Below are 13,862 nucleotides of genomic sequence, written 5' to 3'. Positions count from 1 at the left end.
GGGCCATGTCTGGTTAATCAGACATGATTAACATGGGGGAAGGGAGGGAGAGAAATTCCTCCCTATGAATCCACAAACTACAGAGGCAGGGCTGCACCCAGAAGACTCCACATGCCAGTTCTTCTGTTTCTCTTCAGCTGGTATGTTGGGGGCTCTGGGCAGGACAGCTAGCCATAGGCCACCTGGGCTGACCACTTAGTCCAGGGGACTGAGATCCCCCCCATCCCAGACTGGACCTCGTTCAAGAGTTCTCTTCTTACTGTTATTCATTTTCAAAAGCATGCGGGCGCAAATATACTTTTTAACAACACCCAAAAATATTAATTCTCGACTGTTTTTAGGAAAAAAAATTCCCTAGATTTGGAGGATAATATTCAAATAGGTCTCTAAAATCAGTGTACATGTAGACGTGACTTCCTATACAGTGGTCCTCTCTGACAATTCATCTATACAATGTATATAGCCCCTTCTTCACACAGAGCCCCCTCTATTCCCTCATCTCCCAATCCGGATTCATTATCTTCCCCTTAATTAACCCTCTTTACCCTCAGTTCTTTAATTTGTTAGGCACCAAGACCGATCTCCTGCCCCCAACATATTCTTCCCTTTCGCTCACCCCTACAAAACTCATTATTACTCCTTAACTCTCCCACCCCCAACCATCAGTACCTCACATTTACCCTTTTAAAATTCAGTACTACACAGTTCTTTTTTTTTTTTTTTTTTTTTTTTTTTTTTTGGTTTTTGGGCCACACCTGGTGGTGCTCAGGGGTTACTCCTGGCTGTCTGCTCAGAAATAGCTCCTGGCAGGCACGGGGGACCATATGGGACACCGGGATTCGAACCAACCACCTTTGGTCCTGGATTGACTGCTTGCAATGCAAACACCGCTGTGCTATCTCTCCGGGCCCACTACACAGTTCTAATCACAGATCAAAGTCGTGCATTTGATTTACCAATCCCCAACTATTTCAAAAGACATAAAATGGACCATTATGTCTTTTGAATATTTTATGTGTATTTTCTTTAACAGCTATAACTTTCTAAATATTCTTTTACCGTTATGATTCTACCCACTGTTTATCTTGTCTTCTCTTTGTGAGCTGTTCAATAAGGAATTTTGGTGGAAGAGTCCCTCAGTTTAATGCTTATGATTGAACCATGTCATGGGGATTGTTGGACTTGTTCTTATGGCCCCCATATGAGCCGATAACGCCATGTGGCATTGCTCCTGGTTTGCATAGGCACATTAAAATGGGAAAATACTATGCATACAAATAAGTTCTTATCTAATAGAGATGGGAACACACAAATCTTGTAATGCAATGGGACTTTATACCCTGAACATTGATATAATGACCTGGCACAGGCCTCAGAAGAATGGGCATCCTCCATTTACCCCTGAGCCAGGGAAGCTATCTACGAAACATCCAAGGTTTTTTATAACAACACCTGGAAAGCAATCCTCTACCAGGGAAGACACTACCATGGCTCTGACATCGACCTGCTCAAAAGAGACTTCCCTTAACACTCAGAAGACTTGACAACAACAACAACAACCTACTTACAGCACAAGGTTCTCTGCATTGCCCTTTAATTGTGAAGTGAAACGAGAGGACACTCTGCACCATCCTGACTGCAATATGCAATATGCAATATGCAGATTCCAGGATCTTTAATACATAAACATGATACCAACAACAGAGACTGTGTGAAAAATCAAAGTATATTGGCACTACAGACAATGACCTGGATTGGACAAACTAGTTTGCCTGGAGCCTAGAATTGGTCTTTTGCCAGGAAACTTCAGGGGTAGGGTCTCCTTGTATTTAGGCCAAGGCTTTTCCTTTCCATGTCCCTTATATTTTGTGGGCCTATGCAAACAATAAATGCCACTCTAACACCGTTTTTACTGTGCTCCTTTGACTTTAATCCTTAAGAAAAACAACCCACTTAAACTTTTGAGGTTAACTTAAACTAATATGCATGTGCATGGAAATGTAAAAAAGTACTTTGCCTTCATTGTTTAAAGAGTTACATAAGTTTTATGTCTTTAGATTGCTTTGTGTGCTGCTAAGAAATATTATGTACCACAATCTGGGGACTTGAGGGACAAAGTAATTGTACATGGGTTCTGTTTTATTTTTCTTAATGTTCTTTGGCTGAAAGTTTAAAGTTAAGATATCAGCAAGGGCCTGGGGAGATAGCACAGCGGCATTTGCCTTACAAGCAGCTGATCAAGGACCAAAGGTGGTTGGTTCGAATCCCGGTGTCCCATATGGTCCCTCGTGCCTGCCAGGAGCTATTTCTGAGCAGACAGCCAGGAGTAACCCCTGAGCACCACCGGGTGTGGCCCAAAAATAAAAAAAAAAAAAAAAAAAAAGATATCAGCAATGGGACTTCTGAGAATTCTGTTTATGGGTGATTGTCCTTCCACTGCAACTTTACCTTTGTTCTCATAATTAAAAATTAAAAATTAAAAAAATTGTTTTTGTCTTGGAACTTGACAAATTCCATCTAGGTCTAAGTGCCATTTTTATGGGGCATCATCTGTGACAGGACTGCTTCAAATTTAATCACTTGCCACCCTTGTTACACACTAAGAATTCCTATATAAGGCAAGAGTGATAGTACAGAGGATAAGGTCTATCTCTTCTGTGCCTTCCAACCCTGTTTAATCTTTAGCACCACATGCTCATACAAGTATTGCCTGATAAATCCCTAGTCATCCAAGCACTGCCATATCTGGCCTCAAAAGTAGCCAACAGGGGGCCGGGCGGTGGCGCTAAAGGTAAGGTGCCTGCCTTGCCTGCGCTAGCCTTGGACGGACCGCGGTTCGATCCCCCGGTGTCCCATATGGTCCCCCAAGCCAGGGGCAACTTCTGAGCGCATAGCCAGGAGTAACCCCTGAGCGTTACCGGGTGTGGCCCAAAAACCAAAAAAAAAAAAAAAAAAAGTAGCCAACACTGCTGAGTGGCTCAGGTCATACCTGGCACTGCCTGTTCTGAACTGTCATCCTGGCTGGCTGAGAATCACTGGGAGGAGTGTTTGGGCTCCTGACGGTCTGAGAGTCACCTGCCACTGAGAAAATTCCCAAATCTGAAACCTTTTACTACTGACACATTTTTCAAGTAAATTTTTCATTTTTTCACAGTAAATTATGTGATAAGTTATATAGATTTGTGATTCACATTTTAAGCAGGTTCCAGTGGTATCTTTAATTTGATTTAATTGATAATTTCATCAACATAATAAAAAACCTCAATTTTCCCTCTTCTTCCTCTCCCTTGCATCACTGCTGTAATAACCAGGAATGGCACGCATAGCTTGACAGTACTGCACACACTTCAGGCTTCTGTGCTTAAAGACTTAGACATAGTCCTCACTGAGTTTTACATTCTTTTAGTTGCAGTGCTCTACTGTGCATGCTTATCAGGGTTTGCACTTACTGGTCCCAGTGGTGCTTGCATATTTTTAGTGGTGGTGATTGTTGGGAGTTACAACACTGTTAAGATGCTTACACACACAATGTTGTGGTATGGCCAAAAATTGTTGTGGTACTAGGGATACCAGATATCAAAACAGCTAGGATGGAGACATGTAGGACACAGTTGACTGAATTCATGAAAATATATGCTCTAAATTACAGCAGGCCTCATAACATTTTAAAATTATTTTATTAAATTTATAATAACATAAAATAAATTTTATTTATTAAAGTCAACTCATAGTTGAGTTTTAAATATACAACGTTCCAGCATAGATCCTATCACAAATGTTAACTTCCTTCCACCAATGTTTCCAGATTTCCACCCATTTCTACCCATCCCCAGTCAGGCATCTTGACAGTAACCTTCTTTGGTTTGTTTGTTTTTGGGCCACACCTGGTGCACTCAGGGCCTACTTCTGGCTATGCGCTCAGGAATTGCTCCTGGCTTGGGGGACCATATGAGACGTTGGAGGATTAAACTACGGTCTGTCCTAGGCTAACGAAGGCAAGGCAGATGCCTTACCGCATTGTGCCACTGTTCTGGCCCCTTGACAGTGACCTTTTTTAATTTGGTTGGTAAAGTTTGGGTCTCATGATTTCAACGTTTATTCTGTGGTTTGGATAGATAGCTCTACATTCCTTAAAGCCACCAATGTATCTATCGAAACCCCCATGCCCCTGTACCCTGTTGCCTCTCATCTCTCTCTTCTTTCCACCTATGCTTAATTTTTTTCTTTCTCTATCCTGTGGGTTCAAGGCTGATCTAGGCATCTCTCCTTTAAATCATTGTATCAGCTTATATAGTTTTTCTAAATACCACATGTATGTAATATCAAGTACTTCTCCTTCTTCTGGATTACTTTATTTAATGTATCTGTCAGTTTCAGCCATTTTGTAGCAATTGCATTATTTCACTCCTTACAGCTGCATAGTATTTCACTGCATATATACACCACATATTTCAGGTCTACTTTTCTATTATTGGCATCTAGATTGATTCCAAACTTTAGCTATTGTAGGGAGTGCTGAAATGAATAGTGGTGCATACATCTCTGTTCTTTTGAATGAATGTTTTCCTGTCCTGGGGATAGATACCCAAAATTGAAAATTCTGAGTCATATGGCAGATCAATCGTTGTTGTTTGGGCCACACCTCATGATGCTTAGGAGTTACTCCTGGCTCTGCACTTGAGTGACTCTTGGCAGTAGTAGTAGTAGATAGGATGATCATTTTGACAATATTTATTTCTCTAATCCAAGAGCATGGAATATTTCAATTTTCTAAGATTTCATATATTTCTTGAGTTTTTTAAAGTTTTCATGGTGTAGGTCTCTCACCTTTTGTTAAATTGATTCCTAGGTACTTAATGTTTTTGGAAACTTATGGAAGTCTTTAATCTCTTTCTAACTGATTCATTACTTGTATATGTACATGCAACCAGTTTTAGGATGTTAACTTTATAGCTAGCCACTTTGCTGTATTTGTTTATGGTTGATGTGTGTGTGTGTGTGTGTGTGTGTGTGTGTGTGTGTGTGTGTGTGTGTGTGTGTGTGTATTCTCTTAGGATGGATCTTCAATGTTTATCATCAGGTGATTTGCAAACAGAGATCATTTGACTTCATTTCAAAGTTGGATCCTTTTGATTTATTTTTCTTGCTTATTTGCTGTCACATGGACTTCTAATACAAAGTTGAATAAAAGTGGAGCACAGAGCCGGAACTAACCCCTAAGCGCTGCCAGATGTGACTCAAAAACAAACAAAAATCGTAAGGACTTCTTTATTGGAGAGTTTATTTCATTGATATTCATGAATATTAAAAGGGCCGTGCTGCCTTCTAATTACATAGAGTTGTTTCTTCAACAAGTGGCTATTTGGTTTATATAAGTGACCTTTCTTCATTCATATCAGTTTGGATATAGCAAAGGTCACCAACCCTTTTGTATGAAAATGTTTTTATCCCTCCAATCTAAATGAGAGCTTTGCAGTGTAATGGTCTCTAGGTTGAAAGTTTTTTCATTCTGTAATTTGCATATGCCTTTCATATGCTTCATATGGAGGTGTTATAATTATGACTATGCTATTTTTCTTATATTTGAAGTTTTTTTTCTCTCTTGCTGTGTTAGGAAGTTTATCTCTCACTTTGGTGTTTGGCATTTTGATTTTTTGTTTGTTTGTTTTTTGTTTTTGGGTCATATACAGCAGCGTTCAGGGGTTACTCCTGGCTCTACATTCAGATATCGCTCCTGGCAGGCTTGGGGGACCATATGGGATGCCAGGACTCCTGCATCCAAGGCAAACGCCCTACCACTGTGCTATCTCTCTGGCCCTTGGTATTTTGATTTTTATGTGTGTTGGTGTTTTTCTATTTGAGTAAATTTTGTTCAGTACTCTTTTGGTCTTTTTAATCTGTCTGTGCCATAGTCTTCCTCCAGAGATTTCTCAGCTAACATTTCTTCCATGACTTGTTTTTCTTTTCATTTTGAAAAATGTTTTTAATTGAATCACCATGATACACATTTACAAATTTGTTCATTATTATTTTTAATAATGAACATTATTTTAGTCATATATTGTTCTGACATCTATTCATTTACCAGTGCACATTTCCTGCCACCAATGTCCCTAGTTTTCTTTCTGCCCCCTCAAGCCTGCAGCCTGCCTCTTTGGAAGGCATTTTTTTCTCTTCTTCTCTATCACCCCCCTTTTATTCTGTTAGGCACTGTGGTCTACAAAACTGTACTGAAAGAGTCTGGTGCATATCACTTTACCTCTTTTGCACCCAATTCTTTTTTTTTTGGGGGGGAGCACCCATTTGACGCTCAGAAGTTACTCCTGGCTATGTGCTCAGAAATCACCCCTGGCTTGGGGAGACCATATGAGACACCGGGGGATGGAACTGCAGTCCGTCCTACGCTAGCGCTTGGAAGGCAGATGCCTTACCTCTAGCACCACCTCTCAGGCCCCAGCACCCAATTCTTTTCTAGAGTGATCATTTCCAACTATCATACTCATAGTAGCCACATCTCTGTCTTCACTGTATTTCCCCTGCCTCTCTGTGGCAAGCTTTCTATCAAAAAAAAAAAAAAACAAAAAAAAAAAACGGTCCTCTTAGCCCTTGTTTCCATTGTTTTGAAGTATTACTTCAAGTATTTGAGCATTCTATTGTCTTTGGGTGGTATTTTTATATCTCACAAATAAGTGTGATAACTCTATATCTGTCCCTCTCCATTAATCATTTAAGTCAGAATGATATTATCTATGTCCATCCACATATGTTCATTCACATACAAACAAATTTCATGACCTCATTTCTTAACTTCAATATAGTATTCCATTGTGTGGATGTACTATGATTCCTTGATCCACTCATCTGATTTTAGGCATTTTGTATCCAGATTCTGGCTATTAGGAATGGTGCTGCAATTAATATAGGAATGCAGATCTTTTCTGCATTGTGTTTTTGGGCCTGCTGAGTTATATTACCAAGAGTCCTATAGAGGTCATAGGAGAGCTTTTACAGTTATTATTCACTAATAGTAAGAAAAATAATTTAGAAAATTCTTTTTTTTTTAATTTAGAAAATTCTAATGATAAAATAAACATTCATTTTACAGAAGGTAAGGTCCAGAGACCAACACAACGGTCATGTTCATTTTCATTGACCATCTATTTTTCCACAGGGGCCAATGGTATTAGAGGTGTCATTGGCTGGTTGGTCAAAGATATCAGGAAGGCAGGGTGGCTCTGCTTAGTAAAAGCTGTTTGAAGATAGACTCCCAGCTTTAACATCATTTTTCAGCACACCTTTCAACTATTGGAGAAAAGAAAACTATATGGAGAAAAACCATGACTTTTTTTTTAGAGGAACTCTCATAGGGACAAAAGTAGAGTTTAATTTAGTACAGCATGTAAACAGAATAAAAATCTCTTTTATAAATATTGTTGAGTTAATTTTGACTCTGAGGCCATTTCAAAGAGAATTCACATGAGTCTTGATGGGCCAACTGCTTAATGAAGAAACTGGGCAGTAGGTAATTCTCTCCTATCTACCTTAACTTTAGATTATAAGTATCTTAAACAGCTTTTTTTTCACTGTTGTGATTCCTTGTATTTGAAGTGTTGGGAAAGAGAGAGAGAAACAAGAGAAGCAGGAAGTGCTCTTCAAATGATTTATTCCTTTGTATTCATTTGAATCATATAACCATTTGATAATATGGCCATGAGGTTAAGCATCATCTTAGAGTCCCTTATGTTTGATTGGCCTATTTATAGCTTTTCAGACACTTTCTCATATGACCCTCAAATCTTCATGTAAAGCATCATCTCAATCTGCACAGGGAAAAACAGAAACTCTAAAATTTAAGGACATAACCCAAGATCAACCACATCTACTTGCTTTACAGTTTTGGATGACCTTTTGTCCAGCTGGACTCAGAGTCAGTTTGTGTACACCTATTATAATCATCAACAATACCCTCTGCTCTTATAAGTGACCCCTTGCAGCAGCAAAAAAGGATATTGTTCCCTTGCACATATGTATACAATATGCCCTCCATCTTTTGTTTTTTTTTGGTTTTTGGGCCACACCCGGTGACGCTCAGGGGTTACTCCTGGCTATTCGCTCAGAAGTCGCTCCTGGCTTGGGGGACCATATGGGACACTGGGGGATCACACCATGGTCCGTCCAAGAATAGCGCAGGCAAGGCAGGCACCTTACCTCTAGCGCCACAGCCCGGCCCCACCCTCCATCTTTTGAATACAGAGAACAAATGAAATGTGCTAATATAAAGTCAAACTTGCAAATAAATAAATAGAAGGAACTGGAGGGAGGAGAACCCGCACTGCAAAAACAAGCAAAGGGAGACTGGATAGAGAGTACAGTAGGAAGGATATATGACCAACTGGGGTTTTATCCTTGGCATCCAAAACATTGACAGGAGTGACTACTGAGTGAAGAGCCAGGAATAAGCCCCAAATACCACTGCGTGAGCCCCTACCTCCACAAAAAATAATCACAAATGGAAAAAATTTTTATTTACACAAAAAAGTGATGGAGATTAGCTGAATTTAACATTTAGCTGATTGGTGATCATTTCACAATACATGTAAATCAAATCTTTGTGTCAACTCTCAGGTGCATATTATATAGACCAATTATTTGTGAATAAATATGGAAACACACATGCTTGTGCATACACATGAGTGTACACAATCTTGGGCTAGTTTCACGGCTTCCCTCTTTTTATGGTTTGCTAATCACAAATCACAAACAGATATTAATCTGGTCTTCTCAATCCTTGTCCTACATTAGGGTTCCTGCCTCTTGTCATCACAGTCGAATTTTTTGGAGGGAAGAAGTACTAGGTTATAGTCCTAGGAGCTATATCACAGGGTCAGATGGGAGATCAATTTCTAGTTTTTTAAGGAATGTTCATGTTGTTTTCCAAAAATGCCGGGTCAGTCTACATTCCCACCAGCAGTGAATAAAATTCTCTTTCTCCTCACATCCATACAAGTACTGGTTGGTCATGTTCTTAATATGTGTCAATCTCAATGGTGTAAGATGATACTTCGTTGCAGTTTTGGATTACATCTCCCTGATGATTAATAATGTGAAGATCTGTATTGTGCATTTTGGTCATCTGTATTTCTTCTTTTAGGAAATATCTTTCTCTTCTTCCCATTTTTTGATGGGGTTTGATTTATTTTCTTTTTAAGCTGCACTGGTGTCTTATATATTTTAGTTACTAACTCCTTATCAGATAGATATTGGGTGGATAGTTTTTCCCATTCCATGAGCAGTCTTTATATTCTGGTTCTCATTTCCTTTGAGCTGCAGAAGATTCTTAAATTAAATACTTGTTTATCTTTGCTTCTACTTGCTTGGTCAGTGTTGGTTCATCCTTAAATATACCTTTACCTTCAATGTCATAATGTTCTTTCTGTTTTCTTCTACATACCTAATAATTTCAAGTCTGATTTTGATTTTGATTCAACTCCATTTTGATTTTACCTCTTTTCATGGTGTCATGAAGTATGAGTTCAGCTTCCTGCATGTAGCTGGCCAGGTTTCCCAGCATCTTTGTTGAAGCTTTCCTTGCCCCACTTCACATTTTTTACTCCTTTATCAAAACTTAATTTATCATATAGCTGAAGAAGTCTCAGAATATTCAATTCTATTTCATTGATTTGAGCGAATCTGTCTGGATTCCAATACCAAGCTGCTTTAATTTTACTGCTTTATAGTACAGTTTAAATTGTGAAAAGTGATATTCTCATCTTCTTTTTCCCAAGGACTGCCTTAGCTATTTGTGAAGGCTTATTGTTCTCAAAAGTGTTTAATCTATTTCTTTGAAAAAAACGTCATGAGCATCCTTATAGGAACTGCATTGAATCTGTATAATGCTTTAGGAAATATATATTGGTTTTTGAGTCACACTCAGCAGCGCTCAGGGGTTACTCCTGGCTCTACACTCAGCAATCGCTCCTGGTAGGCTCAGGGGAGGAGACCATATGGGATGTGGGGATTTGAACCACTGTACTTCTGCATGCAAGGCAAATGCCCTACCTCCATGCTATCTCTCTAGACCCTGGAATATTGACATTTTAATGATGTTAATTCTCCCAATCTATGAGCAGGGAGTCTATTTTCATTGTTTTATGACCTCTTTTATTTCATGAGATAGATTTGTAGTTTTCTTTGTATAGGTCTTTCACCTATTTAAGTTGATTTCAAGGTATTTAATTTTCTGAGGTACAATTGTGAATGGGTCTTTTCTCTCTCATTATTTATATATAATAAATCTATGAACTTCTTTTAAATTTCATTTAAGGAAAATGTATTATATAGTTGACATAGTTGACCATAATACATTTGTTTCTGGGTAAGAGTAAAATTATTAAAAAGGGAATAGAAAGAAAAAAAATAAAAGAGAAAGAGAAGAAAGTTTAAAAAAAAATAAAAAGAGCAGTAAAAATAAAAACATTTGTAAAAATTACTGTATTTCCAATGAAATCATTAATATGGGATAGAAGGTTTAATAACTCTTGTTTGATGTCCATTCTGCCTAGTTAGTATGTTCCTACAGGAATGACAGCATCAAACAAAAGAAGTTGTCCATAAATTCAAAGCACTATTACTGATATCTTGGCTTTTAGGAGTGTGTACTCAGCTGCCAGGCTTCCCAGAAGAAGAAAGATACAGAGGGAGGATACCCACACTTGCTCCAAAAAGCCCCGGTGATATTAGCCTGCATAGCTGAGGTTTGGTTAGATTCGTGTAGTGGGGTTATGAAGCAGGGCATTAACAAAATAATGACTCAGTGTGATTTGTGTAGCAGGCATGGATTCAGCAAGGCAGGGGCTTGTTCCCCCTTCTCCTTCCAAGATGGCCAACTTTCTGCTCTGTGGCTGGTACCTAACTTTTTCATGATTTGGTTTACATCTTGTTTGAGAAAAGAGTGAATCTATGGAGCTGGCCCAGTTTGAACACGGTGGCTTCATTTGAAGTTATGGACTTTTGCAAGTTAATATGGTAACCCGTCACTTTACTATAAAGATCTATTTATTGTTCCTGGACACCTTTCTGTAGAGTTCTTAGGGTTTTCTAAAGAGAGTATCATATTTGCAAACAGTGAAAGCATGAATTCTTCCTTCCTATCTGGATGCCACTGGTAACTTTTTCTTGCCTATTACTGCAAATAACTCCAGTACTATATTTAACAGAAGTGGTGAGAAAAGGCAACCTTGTCTTGTGTTAGATTTTAGTGGAAAGGCTTTTAGATTTCCCCAATGACTATTATGTTTGCTGTGGGCTTCTGGTAAGTGGCTTTGACTATTTTCAAGTCCTTTCAATTCCCATGTTATTGAGAGGTTTTATTTATTTATTTATTTTTATTTATTTATTTTTTTGTGGTTTTTGGGTCACACCCGGCAGTGCTCAGGGGTTATTCCTGGCTCCAGGCTCAGAAATTGCTCCTGGCAGGTACGGGGGAACATATGGGGCGCTGGGATTCGAACTGATGACCTCCTGCATGAAAGGCAAACGCCTTACCTCCATGCTATCTCTCCGGCCCCGTTTTATTTATTTTTTTAATCATGAATGGTCACTGTATCTTGTTAAATGCTTTATCTTTATCTACTGATATGATCATATAATTTTTTCTTTTATTGATATGGTATATGTTGACTGACTAGCATATGTTAAAATATCCTTGTATCCCTGGCACGAATATGTCTAGAATTGTTTTTGGTTTTTTTTTTTTTTCCTTTTGGCCACATCTGGTGACACTCAGGGGTTACTCCTGGCTATGTGTTCAGAAATTGCTCCTAGCTTGGGGGAAATATATGAGATGCTGGGGGATTGAATCGCGGTCCATCCAAGGCTAGCACTAGCAAGGTAGACACCTTACCGCTTGTGCCACTGTTCTGGCCCCAAGGTTTGTTTTATAGTAACTTAAGCCTGTTTGTCTCTGCTCTCTCATCCTTTGACCTCAACTGACATTGAAGCAGTTGACAGCAGAAGTCAGTATTTTTTTAAGATACCAGGAAGTGAGTTTCTTTCTTTTTTTTTTTTTATAATTTTTATTCTGACCACAGTGGATTACAAATCATTCACAGTAATATTAGTATTTTTTTTAAATCATCCTTGCCTTCTAATGTCAGTACAAGACTACAGATAATACAACCTTGTGGACTAGTGAATGGAGAAATGGTGAATGGTGAAAGTGAACAGAGGCAGGGATTATGAGGACCAACCAGGAAAAGGGGGATCTGCTGAGCTCTGGATAAAGAGTTTTGTTTCTGGGCCAAGTCCTGTGTCAATGCTTAGAAAAAAATATAGACCAGCCATAAACATCCGTTTGCAATAATGTCTGGATAGGGTTGGGATAGAAGGAGCTTTGAAATACTGCTCAGTAGGGCTCAGTTCTGCTGGTTCTTGAGAGGAGATGGACACTTCTCCAGTCACACCTGTCCGTCCTGGAGAATAAGATGTCAAGCAGGAAAAAAGATATGATAGGTTATGGAAGTACAAAGGTAGGATGTAGGTAAGGGCATAGCATAAAGAACTACTAAACTACAAACATGGCTAAACATACTCTCGATCTTGTTTTGTTCAATTCCCTCCATGCCTAAACTTTAGAACACCTCTTGAACCTAATCTTATTTTGCCCAACCCCTCACCTCATCCCAGCTGCTACCCACAAAATCTCTCTGCACCTAAGTTTCTTTATCAAATGAGAGTAAGTCACCACAAAATAAGTAGGAAATATCACAAGTTCATAACCTATCTTGGCTGATCTAGAATCTGAGGGTTCTGGGGCAGCTGGCCAATCCACCTGTGACACTGATCCATTCCATTTTGAAAATCCTTTATCTTTATTCTGTCTGAAAGATCAGATGGAACACTTTGTATATTCTCTAAAGCACAACTTTTAGAAATCAAAGTCTTAATTTTGAAGTGACTATGGCATTTGCATAAACTCTTATTTGGGTACACATAAAATTATCATCAGTTTTTGTGACATAATAAAACCATATAATATTCTGATCTAAGGATTTAAAACAATGAAAGTCTCTAAATCTAATAGGTATAAAATATAACAGGAATATTCTGTGTCACCACTAAAATATTCCTATCATGCAAGGTACTGAAAGTTACATCCTACAAAAGGCAACTCATTGTTACAGTGCCAACTGTAGCTTGTCTTTATCGTCAATGAAATTAATTATCACTTATCTCATATTCTTTTTTCTCACCCCCAGGGCCTATGTGCAAAACAATCCACATATCTGACTACCACCTTAAGTTCCAAACTTAAATATAGAATTCAGAAACTTGGCCCCAGAAGAGCATCAAAGGCTTGTTTACCATGTTGTACAGAGGTAAGTGATCTTTAGCACATTCTCTCCCAAATAAATCACAAGGTTTACAAATAGGGAGAAGCAGGAGTCAGGTTATTGGATCCTACTCTCACTGTGCAACTCTTAGAAGCAGTATTGAGGATTTAAATATGACATGACAAAAGCTCCAAAATTGTAACACTCTAAAATTAATTTCAGATTAGTCAGTTCTCCAAGTTCAAACTTCTCAAAAAATGTTCCTCTCTTCTGACTTTACGTTCTTCCTATGGTTCTGTCCTGTCATATAGTGGGTTCACTAGTCCTGTGCTGTGCCACTCTTTGACTATTCCAATATTTTACCTGTGGCCCCTTCATATATCCTGGGTACCTACATGGAGCCCTGAGTTGAGAAATACTGCTCTAAGTGGCAATAGCAATTTCTACTATAAGGCACACAAAGCTTCTAACTAGAAGCACTAAAACGCCTACAGAAGAGCCACAGTGCAGTGTCAGTGACATATTGGCTGC

The 13,862-nt window shown here is 38.7% G+C and overlaps 1 protein-coding gene across 1 annotated transcript in view; it reads right to left on the bottom strand.

The window, feature by feature from the left end:
- PGBD5 (piggyBac transposable element derived 5) overlaps window positions 1-13,862 on the bottom strand; it is a 140,033-nt gene that overhangs the window by 48,783 nt on the left and 77,388 nt on the right. The window lies entirely within an intron of this gene.

This window comes from Suncus etruscus, chromosome 7 (genome assembly GCF_024139225.1).
Source record: "Suncus etruscus isolate mSunEtr1 chromosome 7, mSunEtr1.pri.cur, whole genome shotgun sequence".
NCBI classification, from domain to species: domain Eukaryota; kingdom Metazoa; phylum Chordata; class Mammalia; order Eulipotyphla; family Soricidae; genus Suncus; species Suncus etruscus.
Note: the sequence above shows the minus strand (reverse complement) of the source record. Positions and strands in the feature narration are given on the sequence as shown.